This window comes from Ranitomeya imitator, chromosome 4 (genome assembly GCF_032444005.1).
Source record: "Ranitomeya imitator isolate aRanImi1 chromosome 4, aRanImi1.pri, whole genome shotgun sequence".
Taxonomy (NCBI): Eukaryota; Metazoa; Chordata; class Amphibia; order Anura; family Dendrobatidae; genus Ranitomeya; species Ranitomeya imitator.
Window position 1 is genome coordinate 77,117,943 of NC_091285.1, and position 12,469 is coordinate 77,130,411.

Consider the following 12,469-nt stretch of genomic DNA (forward strand, 5'->3'; position numbering starts at 1 on the left):
AGGAACCACTGAGTGCTGCTGGAAGAGATTAAATCTCATAGAAAGATGTATTGTCAGCGTCACTTGAATGAGGCAAAGCTACGCATTTTAGCATTGAACAGGTGCTTTCATCAAGCCTTATGAATAAAAAAGTACAGACACATACAGTGTGGAAAATAAATATTTGACACACTGACGACTTTGCAGGTTTTCTCACCTATAAAGATTGGAGAGGTCTGCAATTGTTATCATAGATACACTTAAACTGTGAGAGACAGAATCTATAAATAAAAATACAGAAAATCAGATTTTATGATTTTTAAATAATTAAATTGCATTTTATTGCCTGAAATAGATATTTTATCACCTACCAACCAGCAAGAATTCTGGCTCTCACAGACCTGTTATTTTTCTCTAAGAAGCCCTTCTATTCTGCATTCATTACCTGTACTAATTCCACCTGTTTTAGCTCATTACCTGTATAAAAGACACATGTCAACTCACTCTATCACACTCCAACATCTCCACCAGAGCCAAGACCAAAGAGCTGCCTAAGGACTCCAGGGACAAAATTGTAGACCTGCACAAGGTTTTCATGGGCTACAGAACAATAGGCAAACAGCTTGGTGGCAACTGTTGGAGCAATCATTAGAAATGTATGAAAACCAAACTGTCAATCTTCCTCAGTCAGGGGCTCCATGCAAAATCTCACCTCATGGGGTTTAAATCATTCTGAAAATGGTCAGGAATCAGTCAAGAACTACATGGAAGGACCTGGTCAATGACCTGAAGAAAGCTGGGACCACGGTCTCAAATATTACCATTAGTAACACACTGCGCCATCATGGTTTAAAACCCTGCTCATACCAGCACATGTCAAGGCCGAGTTGAAGTTCAACAATGACAATCTGGATGATCCAGAGGAGGCATGGGAGAAGGTCATGTGGTCAGATGAGACTAAAATAGAACTTTTTGGTATCAACTCCACTCGCCGAGTTTGGAGGAAGAAGAAGGATAAATACAACCCCAAGAATACCATCACAACCATCAAGTACAGTGGGGGGAATACCATATTTTGGGGTGCTTTTCTGCAAAGATGGCAAGATGACTGCGCTGTATTAAAGGGAGGATTGATGTGGTCATGTATCGTGGAATTTTGGTCAATAACATCCTTCTCTCAGTAAGGGCATTGACAATTGGTGGTGGCTGGGTCTTCCAGCATGACAATGAACACAAACACAACATGGCAACTAAGCAGTGGCTACGTAAGGAGCATTTCAAGGTCCTGGAGTAGCCTATCCAGTCCCCAGACCTGAACCGAATAGAAAATCTTTGAGCTGAAACTCAATGTTGCCCAGCGACAGCCCTGAAACCTAAGAGATCTGGAGAAGATCTGTATGGAGCAGTGGGCCAAAATCTCTGCTGCAGGAAATGTCTGACCTCTGTAATTGCAAACAAAGGTTTATTTATCAAATATTAAGTTCTGCTTTTTATTGTATCAAATACTTATTTCATGCAATAAAATGAAAATGCAAATTAATTATGAAAAATCATACAGTGTAATAAAAAATACAGACCTCTCCTCCCTAGGATATGAATGAAGACAAGCAACTCTCGGATATTTTTCAAACTTCTCAGATTAGATTTATCCAGAAAAAGGGGAAGTACAAGACCAAAAGTAAAATTAAGATATTTTATTCAAAATAGGTTAAAATTAAGAATCAACGGTGTACATAAGGGAATAAAGCAAGGCAGAGTGAGCTCCAAGCAACCCACAAAATATTTAGTAATAAAGATAGCCACATACAAAGTCAAAAAACAATATACCTCAAGTAGGTCAAAGTGTTAGTGCTTCTTAGACATTAAAGACAGGTGCAACAGCAACTCTGGATTGTTAGAATGTATCACAAAAAAATTTCCATAAGGTGCTAAAGTGCAAGTGCATGCCCTGTAAACATATCCAGATGCATAATGTCTGAAGGAAAATGTCCCACCGAGACTAGAGATGGCTTATACTAAGGTGCAAGTGCATGATTGTTAAGTCAGTCTGAATACATCATAGTCCAATTGAATACCAGCGTCTAGGATATAAAGGCAGTAACACCGTGCTGTCTTTTACCTGCGCTGTGGGAATTACTAGGAGGAGAAAACCCCGGTGTGTTTCGCTTGTCGCTTCTTCCTGGGGGGTCGTGGTGGTTTCTCAGATTAGATTTGTAGCTAAAAGAGTGCCTACAATACATGGGTTGAATGTCTGGACCGCTCAAAAAGGGCATCATTAGACATCTCTCCAATGCTAGCAATCAATTTTTGAAGTTGAACTAAAAACAATATGTAACAGTGGCTGCAAAGTGGAATAAGACTTTTTTCCATTGTGAAGATATTAGCAATTATAGAATTGTGTCACCTAATTATTTAATTTTCTATGATGCAAAGTGGTTATTATCAGTTTCAACTGGGAGTTTCTACCCCTCCCTAAATGATGTTTACCAATCACAAGAAGGCAACAATACTCAAAGAAAAGAAACACCCTGTTGGCATAACTTAGAGGAGTTTTATCAGTGTGTGTGATGTATAATGGCATACAGCCCTGATCTTGGTCAAATCTCTTGCATGAGTCAGTGCTAGAAGAGGAGCAGGGCAGCTGAGTTTAGTTTTGTCACTTTGCAAATGCTTCTGTCAGCTTTCCTCATCTCAAAACTGTCACCTATGCTGTCCTGCCCCTCCCCCACACTACCTGACCAGAGATGTGTCAGTAAACACACTAATGTCTGTTGTGCTCAGTGTGTATTAGTTTTGAAGCAAGATCAGGGCTGTCATATGTCTCACACAGGAGTAACCTGCCTGTCCCGGGCTACTTATGTGTGAGATGTAATAACAATTGCCTTTGATTTCACTACAGACCGATTAGAAGTTGAGCATGACAGACATAAGTGTGATACTGCCAGTTTGAGCTCTCAGCTCTGGACAGAAAGTGTGGGGCAGCAGAGGTGACCATGTATTGAAAGGAATTATAATGTGACTCAGCTAAATTCAGTTGCACTGACCTCCTCCCCCCTGACTGACTAAAGAATAAGTTTAGACCAGTGATCAGACCTGATCATTACATCTCACATAGTAACAAAACTGCTCTAAGCTAAGGTTCATCTTTCCTTTGAGTGTTGCTGTCTGCTTTTCATCGATTAGCATCATACAAGGAGAAGAAGGACAACCCCTAGTAAAAACAGTATGATTACACAACTTGGATTTAACTAAAATTAACTTATTAGAGGCCAAATACTTTGGTTGCTGATATCTCTACAACGGAAAGGTGAAACTAAATTAAAAAAAGAAAAACCATTTAATTCTACTCTGCAGCCACTATTACATTGTTTGCCCAGCTTAATGCGGAAAATTTGGTGAAATGTCCCCTTTAACCTAACCATACACATTAGAATAAATTTGTTCGAACTTGCCAATATCAACAAACTGAAACAGATCAAAGGGATCGTTAGTCGTTAAAGGCAGGCGGGAATGTGGTGATGTGGCCTACAATTACATAAGAGAGAGGTGTTTTGTCAGCTGAGAGACAGAGAATTGTTGTGAATTCTGTGGCAGAGCTCCCTCCTGTGGTCACAAGTGGTACTTCGGCTGATTCTCTCTGTGAGCTTCTGTTGGTGGAGGGAAGTGGTACTGCGGCTTCTGAGTTTCCTCCCACAGGTGATCTGGTGAGGTCGTTAGGTGCTTCTCTACTTAACTCCACCTAATGCTTTGATCCTGGCTTCCTGTCAATGTTCCAGTGTTGGACTTGCTTTTCCCTGGATCATTCCTGTGGCCTGCTGCTCTACATAGCTAAGTTCTTCTTTGCTATTTGTTTGCTATTTTTTCTGTCCAGTTTGTCTAATTTGTTGCTGGAAGCTCTGGGACGCAAAGGGTGTACCTCCGTGCCGTTAGTTCGGTACGGAGGTTCTTTTTGCCCCCTTTGCGTGGTTTTCTTTAGGGTTTTGTGTAGACCGCAAAGTTACCTTTTCTATCCTCGATCTGTTAAGAAAGTCGGGCCTCACTTTGCTGAATCTATTTCATCTCTACGTTTGTCTTTTCATCTTAACTCACAGTCATTATATGTGGGGGGCTGCCTTTTCCCTTGGGGTATTTCTCTGAGGCAAGGTAGGCTTATTTTCTATCTTCAGGCTAGTTAGTTTCTCAGGCTGTGCCGAGTTGCATAGGCAGAGTTAGGCGCAATCCACGGCTGCCTCTAGTGTTGTTTGGAGAGGATTAGGGATTGCGGTCTGCAGAGTTCCCACGTCTCAGAGCTCGTTCTATGATTTTGAGTTATTGTCAGATCACTGTATGTGCTCTGACCGCTATGTCCATTGTAGTACTGAATTGCCTTTCATAACAGTACAGGAAGCCAAAAGTACTAATGATTCTCAATAGAGGGAAAAAAGAAGTTCTGAGACCATTTTTTTTTCTTTGCACTGTTTTGCCTTTTTTTTCCCCTAGACATTTGGGTGGTTCAGTACACAGGTGTAGCGATGGACATTAGAAGTCTGTCTTCATTTGTGGATCAGCTCTCGGCAAGAATACAAAAGATTCAAGACACTATTGATCAGAAAGCTATGTTGGAACCAAGAATTCCTATTCCTGATTTGTTTTTTGGAGATAGAACTAAGTTTCTGAGTTTCAAAAATAATTGTAAATTATTTCTGGCCTTGAAACCTCGCTCCTCTGGTGATCCAGTTCAACAGGTTTTGATTGTTATTTCTTTTTTGCGCGGCGACCCTCAGGACTGGGCATTTTCTCTTGCGCCAGGAGATCCTGCATTGAGTAATATCGATGCGTTTTTCCTGGCGCTCGGATTGCTGTACGATGAACCTAATTCAGTGGATCAGGCAGAGAAAAATTTGCTGGCTCTTTGTCAGGGTCAGGATGAGTTAGAGGTATATTGTCAGAAATTTAGAAAATGGTCCGTGCTCACTCAATGGAATGAATTTGTGCTGGCAGCTATGTTCAGAAAGGGTCTCTCTGAAGCCCTTAAGGATGTCATGGTGGGATTTCCTATGCCTGCTGGTTTGAATGAGTCTGTGTCTATGGCCATTCAGATCGGTCGACGCTTGCGTGAGCGTAAATCTGTGCACCATTTGGCGGTATTACCTGAGCTTAAACCTGAGCCTATGCAGTGCGATAGGACTTTGACCAAAGTTAAACGGCAAGAACACAGACGTCTGAATGGGCTGTGTTTCTACTGTGGTGATTCCACTCATGCTATCTCTGATTGTCCTAAGTGCACTAAGCGGTTCGCTAGGTCTGCCACCATTGGTACGGTACAGTCAAAATTTCTTCTGTCCGTTACCTTGATCTGCTCTTTGTCATCGTATTCTGTCATGGCATTTGTGGATTCAGGCGCTGCCCTGAATTTGATGGACTTGGAGTATGCTAAGCGTTGTGGGTTTCTCTTAGAGCCCTTGCAGTGTCCTATTCCATTGAGAGGAATTGATGCCACGCCTTTGGCCAAGAATAAGCCTCAATACTGGACCCAGCTGACCATGTGCATGGCTCCTGCACATCAGGAGGTTATTCGCTTTCTGGTGTTGCATAATCTGCATGATGTGGTCGTGTTGGGGTTGCCATGGCTACAAGCCCATAATCCAGTATTAGATTGTAAATCCATGTCGGTGTCCAGCTGGGGTTGTCAGGGGGTACATGGTGATGTTCCATTTCTGTCAATTTCGTCATCCACCCCTTCTGAGGTTCCAGAGTTCTTGTCTGATTACCGGGATGTATTTGATGAGCCCAAGTCCGATGCCCTACCTCCGCATAGGGATTGTGATTGTGCTATCAATTTGATTCCTGGTAGTAAATTCCCAAAAGGTCGACTGTTTAATTTATCCGTGCCTGAGCACGCCGCTATGCGCAGTTATGTGAAGGTATCCCTGGAGAAGGGGCATATTCGCCCGTCATCGTCACCATTAGGAGCAGGGTAATTTTTTGTAGCCAAGAAGGATGGTTCGCTGAGACCTTGTATAGATTACCGCCTTCTAAATAAGATCACGGTTAAATTTCAGTACCCCTTGCCATTGTTATCTGATTTGTTTGCTCGGATTAAGGGGGCTAGTTGGTTCACCAAGATAGATCTTCGTGGTGCGTATAATCTGGTGCGAATCAGGCGAGGAGATGAATGGAAAACTGCATTTAATACGCCCGAGGGTCATTTTGAGTATCTAGTGATGCCATTCGGACTTGCCCTTTCTTAAAAGATGTCAGTCATTTGGGTGGTCTGTGATCGCTTTTCTAAGATGGTCCATCTGGTACCCTTGTCTAAATTGCCTTCCTCCTCTGATTTGGTGCCATTGTTCTTCCAGCATGTGGTCCGTTTACATGGCATTCCAGAGAATATCGTTTCTGACAGAGGTTCCCAGTTTGTTTCAAGGTTTTGGCGAGCCTTTTGTGGTAGGATGGGCATTGACTTGTCTTTTTCCTCGGCTTTCCATCCTCAGACTAATGGCCAGACCGAACGAACCAATCAGACCTTGGAAACATATCTGAGATGCTTTGTTTCTGCCGATCAGGATGACTGGGTGTCCTTTTTGCCTTTGGCTGAGTTCGCCCTTAATAATCGGGCCAGCTCGGCTACCTTGGTTTCGCCATTTTTCTGCAATTCTGGGTTCCATCCTCGTTTCTCTTCAGGACAGGTTGAGTCTTCGGACTGTCCTGGTGTGGATACTGTGGTGGACAGGTTGCAGCAGATTTGGACTCATGTAGTGGACAATTTGACCTTGTCCCAGTAGAAGGCTCAACGTTTCGCTAATCGCAGACGCCGTGTGGGTCCCCGACTTCGTGTTGGGGATCTGGTTTGGTTGTCTTCTCGTCATATTCCTATGAAGGTTTCCTCTCCTAAGTTTAAACCTCGTTTCATTGGTCCGTATAGGATTTCTGAGGTTCTTAATCCTGTGTCTTTTCGTCTGACCCTTCCGGATTCCTTTTCCATACATAACGTATTCCATAGGTCATTGTTGCGGAGATACGTGGCACCTATGGTTCCATCTGTTGATCCTCCTGCCCCGGTTTTGGGGGAGGGGGAATTGGAGTATATTGTGGAGAAGATTTTGGATTCTCGTGTTTCTAGACGGAAACTCCAGTATCTGGTTAAATGGAAGGGTTATGCTCAGGAAGATAATTCCTGGGTTTTTGCCTCTGATGTCCATGCTCCCGATCTTGTTCATGCCTTTCATGTGGCTCATCCTGGTCGGCCTGGGGGCTCTGGTGAGGGTTCGGTGACCCCTCCTCAAGGGGGGGGTACTGTTGTGAATTCTGTGGCAGAGCTCCCACCTGTGGTCACAAGTGGTACTTCGGCTGATTCTCTCTGTGAGCTTCTGTTGGTGGAGGGAAGTGGTACTGCGGCTTCTGAGTTTCCTCCCTCAGGTGATCTGGTGAGGTAGTTAGGTGCTTCTCTACTTAACTCCACCTAATGCTTTGAATCTGGCTTCCTGTCAATGTTCCAGTGTTGGACTTGCTTTTCCCTGGATCATTCCTGTGGCCTGCTGCTCTACATAGCTAAGTTCTTCTTTGCTATTTGTTTGCTATTTTTTCTGTCCAGCTTGTCTAATTTGTTGCTGGAAGCTCTGGGACGCAAAGGGTGTACCTCCGTGCCGTTAGGTCGGTACGGAGGTTCTTTTTGCCCCCTTTGCGTGGTTTTCTTTAGGGTTTTGTGTAGACCGCAAAATTACCTTTTCTATCCTCCATCTGTTAAGAAAGTCGGGCCTCACTATGCTGAATCTATTTCATCTCTACGTTTGTCTTTTCATCTTAACTCACAGTCATTATATGTGGGGGGCTGCCTTTTCCTTTGGGGTATTTCTCTGAGGCAAGGTAGGCTTATTTTCTATCTTCAGGCTAGTTAGTTTCTCAGGCTGTGCCGAGTTGCATAGGCAGAGTTAGGCGCAATCCACGGCTGCCTCTAGTGTTCTTTGGAGAGGATTAGGGATTGCGGTCTGCAGAGTTCCCACGTCTCAGAGCTCGTTCTATGATTTTGGGTTATTGTCAGATCACTGTATGTGCTCTGATCGCTATGTCCATTGTAGTACTGAATTGCCTTTCATAACAGAGAATGTTATAAAAGACACTCTTTCAATCCAACCTCTGTCTTTCAGGCACAATTACAAGACATCCCGGATTTAGATGTTCAGGATGGCCTGATACCTAAGGATATCAAGGAATGCCTCGTCCCTGAACATCCACATGCCCTCTGCTTCTATCTAATCCTGAAAGTACACAAGAGTCTGACATCCACACCTGGCCATCCAATCATTTCAAGCAATGGATGATTATGTGAAATAGTGGGTATATTTTTGGACCATTTTCTTAAACCCCTTGCTGAAACAGTTCCATTGTACCTTGGAGATACTGGAGATCTCCTCAACAAAATGGGAAATATTAACTTTAAACATGGCGTGTGGTTGGTTATTCTCGGTGAAGAGTCTCTCTAGACTTCAATTAGACGTTCAGATGGTTCGTTGTCAGTTAGTACCTTCCTTGGTATGTATTTTTTTCATCTTTAAGGAGACCCTCTAACTCCAAGGAACAGCTATGGAGTTGGCCTCATATGCCTTCACACCCTCATATGCTTGCCTGTTCTTGGTGCTAAAGGAGATGAACATTTTACTTATCGATCCTGCACCCCAGATCTCTAAGGTACTATTGTGGACCCAGCATATTGATGACATCCTAGCTATCTGGCAGGGAACGAGGCAAAATCTCATCATCTTTGGTAGACAATTGATTAACAACATCAATATTAAACTGATGTTTCATTAGAGCCAAACAAGTGAGGATTTCCTTGACACACGTATCTTCAAAGGTAATGATGGCCTCTTACATACCGACATTCACAGGAAGGATTCAACACGTTACTGCACGTCTCCTTTTACCATCCACGGAAATTCCTAATGGCCAATTTCTCTGGGCAAGATGCATCTGCTTGGATGATCTCTCCATTAGAAAACAGGCCAATGACCTTACAAAAGATTTAAGGAACAAGGTTTCTCCAGAAGCGTGATCAGAAAAGGTTGGGAAGAGGCCTATCGATCAAGTAGAGATGATCTTCTACAGGTTAAGAGACCAATACCTCCAAACCAAAAGGTTAGATTCATCTCTACCTTCAACGAATAATGTCAGTCTGTCAGGAATGCCCTTGGGAAATATTGGCCTATTATTAAAGGGAACCTGTCACCCCGTTTTTTCAGATTGAGATAAAAATACTGTTAAATAGGGCCTGCGCTGTGCGTTACAATAGTGTATGTAGTGTACCCTGATTCCCCACCTATGCTGCGAAATACATTACCAAAGTCGCCGTTTTCGCCTGTCAATCAGGCTGGTCAGGTCAGGTGGGCGTGGTGACATCGCTCTTTTCTTCCCCAGCTTTCCGTTGGTGGCGTAGTGGTGTGCGCATGTCTAAGTGCCGAATCTGCGCGCAGGTGAAGAAAAAGCGTGCGATCTGCGCTATTACCCCTGTCATCGGTGGGGGCAGCTATCTTTCTGAGGCCGCGCGTGCGCAGATGGAGTGCTCTGCTGCACGGGGCTTCAGGAAAATGGCCGCGGGATGCCGTGCGTGCGCAGATGGAGATCGCGGCGGCCATTTTCCTGAAGCCGAGATGCAAACTCGGCTTTGGGAAAATGGCCGCCGCGATCTCCATCTGCGCACGCGCGGCATCCCGCGGCCATTTTCCTGAAGCCCCGTGCAGCAGAGCACTCCATTTGCGCACGCGTGGCCTCAGGAAGATGGCCGCCCCCACCGATGACAAGGGTAATAGCGCAGATCGCGCACCTTTTCTTCACCTGCGCGCAGTGGATTCGGCACTTGGACATGCGCACACCACTACGCCACCAACGGAAAGCTGGGGAAGAAACAGTGATGTCACCACGCCCACCCGCCCTGACCAGCCTGATTGACAGGCGAAAACGGCGACTTTGGTAATGTATTATCTAGATGTGTGGTGAGCACTTTGATCCCCCAAGTGCTTCACGGAAGTTTATAACGTAGAGCCGTGAAAATAAAAAATCTCTTTTGTTTACACAAAAATTATCTTTTCGCCCACAAATTCTTATTTTCACAAGGGTAACAGGAGAAATTAGACCACAAAGGTTGTTGTGCGATTTCTCCTGAATACGTCGATACCCCATATGTGAGGGTAAACCACTGTTTGGGCGCACCGCAGAGCTTGGAAGGGAAGGAGCACCGTTTTACTTTTTCAATGTAGAATTGTCTGGAATTGAGATCGGACGCCATGTTGCGTTTGCAGAGCCCCTGGTGTGCCTAAACAGTGGAAACCCCCCACAAGTGACACCATTTTGGAAACTAGACCCCTTAAGGAACTTATCTAGATGTGTGGTGAGCACTTTGAACCCCAATGTGCTTCACAGAAGTTTATAACGTAGAGCCGTGAAAATAAAAAATCGCATTTTTTCTACAAAAATGACCTTTTGCCCCCAAATTTTTATTTTCACAAGGGTAACAGGAGAAATTAGACCACAAAAGTTGTTGTGCAATTTCTCCTGAGTACATAGATACCCAATATGTGGGGGTAAACCACTGTTTGGGCGCACCGCAGAGCTTGGAAGAGAAGGACTGCCATTTTACTTTTTCAATGTAAAATTGGCTGGAATTGAGATTGGACGCCATGTCGCGTTTGGAGAGCCCCTGATGTGCCTAAACAGTGGAAACCCCCCACAAGTGACACCATTTTGGAAACTAGACCCCTTAAGGAACTTATCTAGATGTATGGTGAGCACTTTGAACCCCCATGTGCTTCACAGACGTTTATAACGTAGAGCCATGAAAATAAAAAATCGCATTTTTTCTACAAAAATGACCTTTTGCCCCCAAATTTTTATTTTCACAAGGGTAACAGGAGAAATTAGACCACAAAAGTTGTTGTGCAATTTCTCCTGAGTACATAGATACCCAATATGTGGGGGTAAACCACTGTTTGGGTGCACCGCAGAGCTTGGAAGAGAAGGAGTGTCGTTTTACTTTTTCAATGTAGAATTGTCTGGAATTGAGATCGGACACCATGTCACGTTTGGAGAGCCCCTGATGTGCCTAAACAGTAGAAATCCCCCACAAGTGACCCCATTTTGGAAACTAGACCCCCCATGGAACTTATCTAGATGAGTGGTGAGAACTTTGAATGCCCAAGTGCTTCACAGAAGTTTAGAATGCAGAGTCGTGAAAATAAAAAAATATTTTTTTTTCCACAAAAAGATATTGTAGCCCCCAAGTTTTTATTTTCACAAGGGTAACAGGAGAAATTGGACTGCAATAGTTGTTGTCCAATTCATCCCGAGTACGCTGATGCACCATATGTGGGGGTAAACCACTGTTTGGGCGCACGGCAGAGCTCGGAAGGGAAGGAGCGCCGTTTTGGAATGCTGACTTTGATAGAATGGTCTGTGGGCGTTATGTTGCGATTGCAGAGCCCCTGATGTACCTAAACAGTAGTAACCCCCCACAAGTGACCCCATTTTGGAAACTAGACCCCCCAAGGAACTTGTCTAGATGTGTGGTGAGAACTTTGAATGCCCAAGTGCTTCACAGAAGTTTAGAATGCAGAGTCGTGAAAATAAAAAATATTTTTTTTCCACAAAAAAGATATTGTAGCCCCCAAGTTTTTATTTTCACAAGGGTAACAGGAGAAATTGGACCACTAAAGTTGATCAATTTATCCCGAGTACACTGATGTGCCATATGTGGGGGTAAACCACTGTTTGGGCGCACGGCAGAGCTCGGAAGGGAAGGAGCGTCGTTTTGGAATGCAGACTTAGATAGAATGGCCTGTGGGCGTTATGTTGCGTGTGCAGAGCCCCTGATGTACCTAAACAGTAGTAACCCCCCACAAGTGACCCCGTTTTGGAAACTAGACCCCCCAAGGAACTTATATAGATGTGTGGTGAGAACTTTAAATGCCCAAGTGCTTCACAGAAGTTTATAATGCAGAGTCATAAAAATAAAAAATATTTTTTTCCACAAAAAAGATTTTGTAGCCCCCAAGTTTTCATTTTCACAAGGGTAACAGGAGAAATTAGACCACAAAAGTTGTCGTACGATTTCTCCTGAGTACGTCGATACCCAATATGTGGGGGTAAACCACTGTTTGGGTGCACCGCAGAGCTTGGAAGAGAAGGAGTGTCGTTTTACTTTTTCAATGTAGAATTGTCTGGAATTGAGATCGGACACCATGTCACGTTTGGAGAGCCCCTGATGTGCCTAAACAGTAGAAATCCCCCACAAGTGACCCCATTTTGGAAACTAGACCCCCCATGGAACTTATGTAGATGAGTGGTGAGAACTTTGAATGCCCAAGTGCTTCACAGAAGTTTAGAATGCAGAGTCGTGAAAATAAAAAATATTTTTTTTTCCACAAAAAGATATTGTAGCCCCCAAGTTTTTATTTTCACAAGGGTAACAGGAGAAATTGGACTGCAATAGTTGTTGTCCAATTCATCCCGAGTACGCTGA